The sequence below is a fragment of the Taudactylus pleione genome, unplaced genomic scaffold (assembly GCF_031769625.1).
Source record: "Taudactylus pleione unplaced genomic scaffold, aTauple2 ptg000278l, whole genome shotgun sequence".
Taxonomy (NCBI): Eukaryota; Metazoa; Chordata; class Amphibia; order Anura; family Myobatrachidae; genus Taudactylus; species Taudactylus pleione.
In genome coordinates, this window is record NW_028284680.1 from 2,958,960 (window position 1) to 2,970,390 (window position 11,431).

At 45.4% G+C, this 11,431-nt stretch overlaps 1 protein-coding gene across 2 annotated transcripts in view; it reads right to left on the reverse strand.

Moving 5' to 3' along the window:
- The window catches only part of CDON (cell adhesion associated, oncogene regulated), a 220,354-nt gene extending 210,956 nt beyond the window's left edge, over positions 1–9,398 (reverse strand). For both annotated transcript variants that reach the window (XM_088481767.1, XM_088481766.1), the window contains exon 1: positions 9,204–9,398. The gene's annotated coding sequence lies outside the window, so the exon portion shown is untranslated. The remainder of the gene's footprint in view (positions 1–9,203) is intronic.
- Positions 9,399–11,431: the final 2,033 nt, after the last annotated feature.

Genomic DNA, 11,431 nt, shown 5'->3' on the forward strand with positions numbered 1-11,431 from the left:
CCTCATACCTAAAAATGGAGCGGCCTCCTGGCCGCTCGCATAGCTGTGGGTGACCACCCACAGCTTATGCGAGCGGCCAAAAAGATGGTCGCGATGGTCAAAACCATCGCGACCATCGGGCTTGCGACGAGACCCTGCGGTAGGGTCTCGCTGCCGCAAGCCCAGGAGTGCTTTTGGCTCTATCAGAGCCGAGAGCACTCGAACTGACATCACTAGTGATGTCAGTGGGGCTGGCTCCAGACGGAAGGCGTTCCCACGCCTCCGTCTGGGCAGTAACCACTCACCATCGACAGCACGCCCCCTTTGGTGCGAGACCCAGAACGACAGCTTGGCTGTCGCTATGAGGGTCTCGCGCATACACACGATGGAGCTCCCTCCGTCGTGCGCATGTGCATTAGGGCACCATCGACCCGCTTGCGAGCGCTCAGCGCTCGCGAGCGGGTTTGAATTAGGCAAAGACTAACCCTAGTGTGGGTGTATGTCTATATGGTAAGATGGTAAGGAATATAAATTGTGAGCTCCACTGGGGCAGGGACTGATGTGAGGGACTTCCATAAAGCGCTGCGGAATGTGTGCGCTACATAAATTGCGGTTTATAAATATAGGCGCGAATGTCAAAATAAAATGTGTTCTTGCTAACCCATGGTGCCTGCAGTCGGCTGGCACCCCCAGACTGTGCCCAGAATGCAGTACGGACACGGCGTTTGTGATCATCTCACAGTCTCCCAATCACTCGGACCATCTTGCTGACAGAATAGTTATTTTGATAAACGCAGGGCTTCATACAGCCGATATCCCCAATTTACAAAGCAAGATTGTTTTCTGCACTGGCTAAAACAGTAGCAGATGTGACTGACTCTGGGAAACTCCAGCATTGGTTCTGCCATGTCTGCTTTCATTTAACCTATAATGTTTATTATCTGCCATTTATCTCCAACATTGTGGCAGCAATTCATCTGCAGATTCCATGACAAAAGGAATATACTGTGTTCTTGTCATTGAGCGTCTTTTTCAGCGATCCGTTAATGGATGCTCAGTGTGTACGGTATATCCGCCCTTTGTTGTGTTTCTTGCACTCTCCGGAATCAAAGGGAAAATGTAACATGTTCCGCAGATAGGAAACAACGCTGGGAGATCAAGTGGGTCCCGATGGATTCCCAGGAGGAATAATTATCAAGGCATGTGAAATTTCTAGCAAGCTAATCAGCAGGAACATCTATGTTCAGAGAGGGGAAAACGCAAAAACGATTGATGTTAATTTCTCCCAGGCTCAGAATAAAGAGTTTGTAGAACTTGTTTTCTGCCCAATTACCCTTGTACGTGTGATGCAATGCATGACTTCTCTCTGTGCATCAAAGAGTTAATCCTCGGGAACGTCCCAGGGCTGTGGGAGCCCTACACCAGCGTGCATGGCGTAACTTACGTAAAATCGCTCACCGCCTGCCCAGAAAAGCTTCCAGGCCCTTGTGCACCTGTGCAGTTTTGCATAATACTGGCACTGAAGCCAATTTGCGCAAAATTGGTGGAGCGGGAGATGGGGTGTTCTCATGTAGTGCAGTAATGGCGTGTGTGCGCAATTGTGAACAGATGCAGACCGACCCAAAGACACCTTCATGCCAGGGTAAGTCCATCAATTGCGGGTGCTTGAGGGCATTTGCAAGTAACATGGTGACGGATGATGGTTGCCATCACAACAGAATTGCTTCTGATTGGCAGATTGTGAATGCGCAGGTGGCGATGATTGTGCTTTCGTCCTTGCGTGGGCACACATAAGTTGTTATCTGCCTGTTTCAGTAAAAACATTTTTGGGGGAGCACAGAAGAGATGGAAAGTTGGAACTAATGTGATCGAGAGGCTTTTAAGTTTAATTGAAGCCCAAATTTGCACGCTAAACAAACGTTTAAAAAAACATGGACGCCAGTGTATATGACGGATTCACTAAGGTATCTAATCCTTCAGAAACAAGTCCCCATCGTGCGTGCGACGGGCAGAAAATGTAGCTTAAACTCGCACACCAAGCACCAGTCAGCTGCAGCGGTATATTCGCAAACAGGCAGTCACAGTCTCGCGACTCTTAATCATCTGCTCTATGCACCTGCCTCTGGCCACCTACAAATATAGCGGCTTGTCCTATAATTCCGATGGGACGCTTCTTATCCATACTTGCCTACTTTTGAAAATGCATTTCAGAGAGATTTCAAAAGCAACACCTATGAGCGCGGCAGTAAAGTGGGCATGTACGGCTCTAAGAGAGAAGTGTCATAAAATTGATTTACATCCAAATGTAAATGAGCCCCAAAGCAGTTAGTAAGATCTACATGTTGATGAAAACACACTGATACTTTCCAGAAAATACATGTAACCATAGGGATCAATGGCCCTCATTCAGAGCCGGACGCTCTGAGCAGAGGGCCGTCCTCCATAATGATGGCGCGTCCTCCTGGACGCTCGTATAGCTGTGGGTCACCACCCACAGCCTATACGAGCATGCAGGTTGATGGCCGCGATGGTCTTGACCATCGCGACCATCGCCACTGCGAGCCGGAGCCTGCGGTTGAGTTTCTCAACCGCAAGGCCAGGATTGATTTTGGCTCTATCAGAGCCAAAATCACTCCCACTGACATCACTAGTGATGTCAGTGGGGCCGGCTTCTGACGGTAGGCGTTCCCTTGGGAACGCCCCCGTCTGGCAGGCACGCCCCCGGCACGCCCACCAAAGGGGGCGTGCTGTCAATCAACATCAACAGCACGCCCCCTTTGATCAGACACAACGAGCGAAGGAAAGTCCTTCGCTCGTCGCGTCTGGTGCATGCGCACGACGGAGCTCCCGCCGTCGTGCGCATGCGCAGTGCACACCATCGCCCCACTTGCGAGCGGACAGCCGCTTGCGAGTGGGTCTGAATCAGGCCCAATGTGCCTTATACCCAATGCAGGGAAATTATATTAATGATCCCATTTTGAATGTACAGTATATAGTGCATCTGTTTTGTTTTGAAATATAACAGCTTCATAATGGGGGTAAGGTGCAATCAGGGAGATTACTAGACTCTTCAGGGAGTCAGGGAGATTGCTACTATTTCAGGGACAATCAGGGAGAGTTGGAGTGTATGTGTATTCGGGGGAAAGAGTGAAAACTGCAACTTAGTAACACTTTGCGCCCACCTCCTATATTGATTTCAGATTTTACACTCCTTTCCCAAACTACTGCCCAGTTTATGTATTAAATAAACTAAGAGGCTATCGGACATCGGGGCTGCCCTTGGTATTATTAAGGAAAAGAGGCAAATGGAATTTGTAAAATGCATATCACAGAACTACATTACAGGACAAGGGCCGCTCTCCGCTAAGTCAGAGGGGGTAGAAAATTCAAGTTAATTTGCAGGGAGAAAAAAATAAATAAATACTCTGCATCCTCCTATAAGCAGAGGACACTTCCCAAATAACCCATATTGTGCCTTCTACACCTCATTCACCAATACAGCATTTGGTTTTAGCATACAGATATGATTCCCTGTAAAGAATGGTGCAACAGGATTTTGCTTTGCACTTTTCCATTTTCACAAACCCACCTTCTAGACATAGGGACCAATTTATGGAGGACAGCTTTTCTCTATCACTGTGCCATCACCATGGAAGCCTATTTATCAAGGATTGTAGCACTACATGTACCACTGCAACTTTCCTATTGCTACTACAGTCTGAGGACAGTGACAAAAAGTATAGCGACAGAAAAGAAAAAACAACAACTTTATTTCAATAAAGCATTTTTAGTTATTATTTTAGAATCGATTTTATTTTAAAATGTGCAGAACCACATTTTCCCATTAAATTGTGGCGATAAGTGTTGAAAATGAAACATAGACCTGATGACATACAGCTGAGCCAATGATACGATTTATCCGAAGTATTGCACCTCTGTAGCGGAGAGTGTGACCCTTTCATTTAAAACTGCTGAGCACCCGGCTCCACTTAATGTTGTTGCTAATAAAGACTGCAAAGCCCTATTTATGAAAGAGCTTAACATCATGTCTACTAATATTGTTATCCGCAGTGATACAGTACCTCTGCTGACAGTCACCTATTTATCAAGTATCATGGCAGTACTTTAACCTCCACGATACCTGTTCTGGTTCTTGCGCCATCTATCTCATGATGGTGATAACAGATCAAAAATATTCAAAAACATGCCTCAATGTTTTCATAAATCACAAGTTGAATGCATATTATTTTCAATATCAATAGCATTAATTGACATATTGCCAGTATATTACATTGCACTTTACAATTGTCATAAATAAATTTTTACATTTCCAAATGATATATATATATATATATATATATATATATATATATATATATATAAATTTATATATTTGTTTTGGATACATCACGGTATCAGCTTCGTCAGGTCTTCATGATAAATAGGCCCCTATGTCATTTGTAAGTACATTGTAATTCATTCCATAAGGATTTGCACAGTGTAGGGCTTTTTAGAATGTCTAATTTGCTTTAATACTTGGCCTGGATTATCTTAATTATCTACATTGTATTAAACCTGAAAAATAGCAGCTCATACACCCAATTTGTCCAAATTCTTTGGCAAACTTTGGGTTTGCTGGCTTATATCATATGAGTTATCAGCAATTACTGCAATATAACGTTCAGCTCTTCCTCCTAAATTGCCATCACACAAGTTCACATCGGGGGAAGGACTGAGAGTACTGTAGCATTAATATCCATTAATGTCAATGTTAAATTATAACATGAAACCAGATACAACCATGTGAGTGCAATTAACAATTTACTAGAGACAATTCTGTACATATATCTGAAATCCTTTTTAGATAAAAAAAAAGGGATACTTCGGACAGAAAAGAAGGAAGGATCCTATAAACTGCGAGAATTGGAGACAGGGGAAACTAGTTTCAAAAATAGACTAAACCTGCAAATAGCACATACAAATCACCATAAATGGCAACAGTAACTCATCTTTTTTCATCATGCTTTTGAGAATGGCCGCGGTGCAGATCCAAGTAGCAAGTGCAGGTGACGTGGTGACGCATTTCGCGACATCACTGTCTTCCCCCCTGCTGTGGCTAAGGAAGTAGGAAGTTAGCAGGAGCTTCATCTGCTCTTCCGGGAGTACTCCCAAACTGTGCGAGTCTCCTGTATGTCCTGGGAGAATGTTAATAACATCATAGATTTTACAGTATGCAGCCAAGCCTATTATTTACTCAGAGACGGAAAAAAAATGGCAATTTATAAGATTAAAAAAATCCCTTTATGCCCAATTATAAAAAAAATATTTTTTATGCCAATTTATTAAAAAAATTGATGTCAATTTATAAGATAAAAAAAAATTCCTTTACACCTATTTATAAGATATAAAAAAAAACTTTATGCCAATTTAAAAGATTAGAAAAAAATGCCTGTATGCCAATTTATAAAATAAAAAAATCCTTTTAAGTCTATTTATAAGATAAAAAAAATAAAAAAATCCCTTTATGCCAATTTATTACATTGAAAAAAAAAAAAAAAAAAATCTCAAGGCAACTAAGCAATACTAGGTAGGGGTGGTAAGGGTTAACTTATTGCTTTGAAGGTGGCGTGGCGGACTTGCACACATAGAGGGGAAAAATAATTTAAAAGATATTTAAAAACCTTTAATCAGTGAAAGAAATAGTGAACGTTCTTCATGCAAAGAATAAAACACTTAACGCCATCCTGAGGCATATTTATCAACACACTGTATAGCTCAGCTGTCCTGGTGACATTTGTTTGTTAAAGTACAGCTACAACTCATTCAATGAGATTTATCGCCACCACGGTGACCAGAATACAGTTATACATATAAAATGACAGTAGCACCTTGGGGAGTACAATGTCACGTGGCACAGATTAGTCGCTTCTTCTGGGGAAATACTGAGGTCAAAGTTAACAGGTGACGGACTCATGTCAGCACTGCTAAGAAAGAGAGGGGCGGAGTTAAAAGTTTGCCTCGGAAACACAACAGTAATAATGCGTCTGCGCACCCAGAAATAAAAGTGATTGTATCTCCAAAAATAAAGAGGTAGTGTACCCACAAATGATGAATCTGTGAACCTAGGATGCTAAAAAATAAAGAGATTGTCCAGAAATTAGGAAATGGTGCATCCAGAGAGAAGATGGCTGCTACTCTTATTTGCAAAGTGAAACAGCAAAAGAAAAAAGAACACAAAAAAACGCTCTTGTGACGTCACAAAACTCACTCTGCACTGATGATTTCTGCCAAAGAGCTCTAAGGCAGCATGTGAGGGGGGAACAGACATCTGCGCTAAGTAATGGGAGGAGTTTGCCGAAACTCTAACATTCCTTACTGAGGGCCTGATTCAGAGCCGCTCGTAAGCGGACGCTCGTTCGTTCCGAGCGATGTTTGCCCAGCTGCGCATGCGTATGGATCGTAATACGCATGCGCGAACCAGTCAGTGCGGCCGAAAATCGTTTGTTCGCTAAATAGCGAATGCCTGCTATTTTGAGTGACAGGAGGAGGCGTATGTGGGTGGTAACAGGGGAAGGTGCTTGAAAACGGGGAGTGGAGATCCGAACGCAGGCGTGCTTAAAGGTCAAAATGGGCGTTTTATGGGTGTGCATAATTAATACAGCAGCGTCATTGACCACGTCACTGGGTTATTTTATAGTCAGAACTGCTCGCAAGATTGCGGTAGGAAAAACCAACCACAAGAATAGCGAGCAGTTCATACGCTGGTCGATGTACTCGATTAATCTAATAAATAGCGGACATGACGTAGGATGCGAGCGACCAGTGGGCGTAGTTATCCGAAAAACGACCGCAAGTTTTGTTCGCTCATTCAGACCTAGAGGCGTGAACAGACCGCAAAGAGCGAACGGTTCATTTGAATAGCCACCCCTTTTTTCTGAACGAACGACCGCAAATAGCGTCCGTCTCTGAATGAGGTCCTGAGTGCGGATGCGCATGCAAAGCGAGATTATTACAAGGAGAAAAATGAGCGGTGAAGGCGCACAGTCCTTTTCACTCCACTGGCTGAGATCAGGTCTCGTCAAATAAATGTAATGTGCCTTTTGGCAGAGAAACAATTGAGAAGACCATGCGCGCAGGTGAGGGGAGGCCACACACACACAGACATGGAGAAGCCGCATACACAGACGTAAGTGGAATATGCACACAGGTGTGGCGAGGCTGCCCGCGCAGGGGTGGTGAGGCTACGTGCACAGATGTGGGGAGGCCACAGACACAGGCATGGAGAAGCCGCATAAACAGACGTGAGTGGGCTGTGCACACAGGTATGGGGAGGGTTGCCCACGCAGGAGTGGTGAGGCCGCACGCACAGATGTGGGGAGGCCGGTACACAGATGTTAGCAGGCCGTGTGCACAGGTGTGGCGAGGCTGCCCGCTCAGGGATGGTGAGGCTACGTGCACAGATGTGGGGAGGCCACAGACACAGGATTGGAGAAGCAGCATAAACAGACGTGAGTGGGCTGTGCACACAGCTATGGGGGAGGTTGCCCATGCAGGAGTGGTGAGGCCGCACGCACAGACGTGGGGAGGCCGCCTACACAGACGTTAGCAGGCCATGTGCACAGGTGTGGGGAGGCCGCCCACACAGCAGTGGTGAGGCCGCACGTACAGACGTGGGGAGGTCGCACACACAGACGTGAGCAGGCCGTGCGCACAGGTGCGGGGAGGCCGCCCGCACAGGTGTGGCGAGGCCGCAGGCACAGACGTGGGGAGGCCGTGGACACACACATGTCTGTCACTTCTCCATAACCATGCAGAAAATGACCTGCCAGGAAGTGGATCGTAGGGAAACTATGAGAACCAGAGCAAACGAAACTTCTATTTTACACTCTATTGATTGTATGTCCAATCCACAAATACACACACTTATCATACACACCTAGGACAGATACAGTCTCAGACCTATGGCACCAAGTTTTCCTGCACAAAGAACACCAGCTACCTACAGTATATATTCCACTGAGGACGTCCTTGTGGAATCCCCGAACAGGGTAAAATTGATGACTCCTAAAATCACTGTACCCCCCAATGTTGGCATCTACATCCCGAGTGCTAAAGGGTTTACTATGCCAGATTTACCTAAGAAATTCAGCCACAATAACCCGTAACGGTTACTGGACCATGAACTGTGCCCCAGGTTCCCGGCTGCGCGTTGCAGTTGTTTCAGCGCACGGGAAGACGAATGCGACGGAGCTTTGTGTTAGTATTGCGGTGAAAACAGAATGCTCAGGATCTGTGTGTGTTTTATGTCCACCGAGCGCTGTTCCTAGACTCACATCTGGCATTGTGTATTCTGCATCTTCCTGATACAACGTCAATTTACTTTACAACTGTTAAAAGAAACAAATAAAGCAATTTTGTGGTTAACAACTTGGGGCATAAATCCAAACGATCTCGGTCCACATACACTAAGGCCCTGTGCACACTGGAAATTACAGCTGTGCCTCCTCCATTAACCCTCGCTGAGCCAGATAATCATGTTCCCTCATATAAAAAAGCAGATTTACATATGCGTGGCTTATGCGTGGCTTGGGTTTATGATCACAATGCAATTACCTGTAATGTTCCTAACGGTTAAATGAGAATCAGATTATCGCTCTAATGTATTCTGTAGTGGTCAGATAACTGGTCCTGCGTATTACCCGTCCTCAATGAACAGGTATAATTACCTGATAGTGTGTAATTACCTTATAGCACCTTATAGTGTGGTTCTTGCCACTTCCTTTGGTTTCCATACCAACCTGTCATGTTAACGTCTATTAAATTGCTCCACAACCTGAGTTTTCGATAAATGCGTTCCTTCTTCTGCACCACTGAAAGTTCGCCTATGTAATCAGAACTGTAACACCATACAGTGCCGACTATAAACAGTACATTAATTAAAAATACAAAAATGTATGTAAACGACATGAAACCGTCGGTCCGAAGAGCTTACGGCCAGTTAAATAGGTTTTGACTTTTTTTTTTTGCCAGACAAAATTCACCACGACCACTTTCGACAAAACCCCTCAGGTCTTAACTGTAATATCAATGCTGGAAAGTTCATGGGAAACTTTTGGGAAGAAGCTGGGAAAAAGTTTCCTCGTCATAAGACGCCCGGCGCGGCGACACCAACAGTACGGTAAGGACATCGATTTGGTCAGTGACTGATCATTGGCAGGACTTACCTTCCTGGCTGCTCTGAGATGTCTGGCGTCAGGGCTCCGTCCGTCTAATGCCTCTCTCAGCCTGCAGACACTGTACTCATCCCTCTCTCCTTTCGGAGCTAAGCCCCTCCACTGTGGCTTCCTGCCCACTGACTCTTGCTCGGCAGCCAAGAACACTTTCTCTGAAGGGGGAAAGAGAGCCAGGACTGCTTTGAAACGAAGAGACAGAGGAAGAGAGCGGAAGGGATGGTTCTCGTCTTCGTTTGTTCTGCTTAAAAAAAAAAAAAAGAGAGAGAGAGAGAGAGAAGAACGATTGCAAGAGAGATGTAATTCTTATTTTGGAAATTGACAACACATGCATGTTTTATGTCCTAGAGGCCTAGTAAACAGGCCATCCTTACTGGGCCCATCGTCATGGCGACCAGCATGCAGGAAATATCTAAGATAAGTAAAATAGTGGGAAAAACATGTGTTTTGGATGGAGAGCGACTCTCCCCCCCCCCCCACCTCTTTTTATTCTATCGCCACTGATGATTATTTCACAACAAATGTTCATATTCTCTCCATCACCTTCACACATGTCAGTGGCGCCTCGCAGCTGGCCGAGCGGATAGGAAGACGGGGGGTCGTGGTAAAGGATGTCAGCATTTATGCACTGACGTTCTAAGGGAATAGATCCTTGTCCCGCATGTCGATTGCAAGCTCTTCGGGACAGAGATAACGTTGATCATTTATTTCTGCATACTAATAACAGAAGGATAATAATAATACTTGACGAGAGCATTATATCTATGGGGAGATTTATCAAATCTTGGATAAAGTGGTGACGTTACTCATAACCATTTAGCTTCTAACTGTCGTTATGCTAATGTATGCATAACGACAGTTAGAAGCTAAATGGTTGCTATGGGTAACGTCACCTCTTTATCCAAGATTTGATAAATCGCGAAGCCTTCGCACAGCCAGGATTGAGACGCCCACTAGCGCTATCTCACATCCGTAATACCTTGCAGTCCTGCGTATATATGGGGAACATGGAGTATCATCGGCCCTTCACACATAGGTCTGACCTTACTCAGAAATTGCTAACCTCAGCGCACGCAGTGAGTACACAAGCTGCGTATGCCGTCGCAGTGGCTAATTTATGCACGCCTTAGCAACGGCGTTAAAAAACAGACAGGCACGCCTGCGTTTCTCTGACTGCTCCCATGTCACCACCCCCAAACGCTGACATCACGTCACTCACTCTGCGATGGCTTTGTATCTGTGCATTTGATTGCAGTGTGATCGCAATGCTAGCTCAAGCACGCGCCAGGCGAAGCATGCGCAGTATGAACCATCGGCCGATCTGCATACGCTGTTGCAGTTGCGATCTGTGATGAATCGCGCCCGTGCTGCAGAAAAGTGAGAACACGATGTATATATTCTGCAATACACTCTCCATTTACAACAGACATCTCATGAATATTAATCAGCCCAGTAATCTGCAGATTGCGATTTACTGTATAGTACAGTCATAATACTGGCTTCACTTTTCATTTATTAGCACTATAAAGTGCACACATATTACACAGCAATTTACGGGGGATAATTAGTCATTCACTAAGGGGCCTAATTATCGAATGGACCCGATAATTAGATATCCAAAAAGTTGCGGCAGTGGATACTTAACTATGGGTTGAATTCATTATTGCTCCAGTGCGGAGACAGCTGTTCAGTACCCGCGATCCCTAACACCATAACCAAAGATCTGGCTGACTGCGCATCGTGAATTGAGCTCACACGTGCGCACAACCGCAGGGCATGCAGAGTGGAGGCGGCAGAGGGATCCAATCGAATCGCTCTTGGCAACCCAGCACATCCTTCCCGTAGGCAGGAGTGGAGCTCTGGGAAGTAACGCTATTTGAAGATGGCGCGTTGGTTCCCGCAGGCAAACTCTGTATTTACTGATTATAGGGCCTCTAGTAAATAAATGGGCCAGTGACTAAGGACGCGGAAACCAGCATTTCTGCATGTGTAACAAGCCCATAACGGATAAGGAATCATCAGAACGCGGGCTCCCATAAGATCCCGTCTCGGTAATCAGGAAAATGCACAGTGATCGCATCCGCGATCATTTCTACCTACGGGCCCCCTGGCGGCTACTGCGCATGAGTGGGTTTCCAGCAACGTATTATGCATTGCAGCCCACTGGGGAGGGATCACAATATCCCTCTCCTGCAGGGCTGCCCCACTGTAATCAGCAGGCT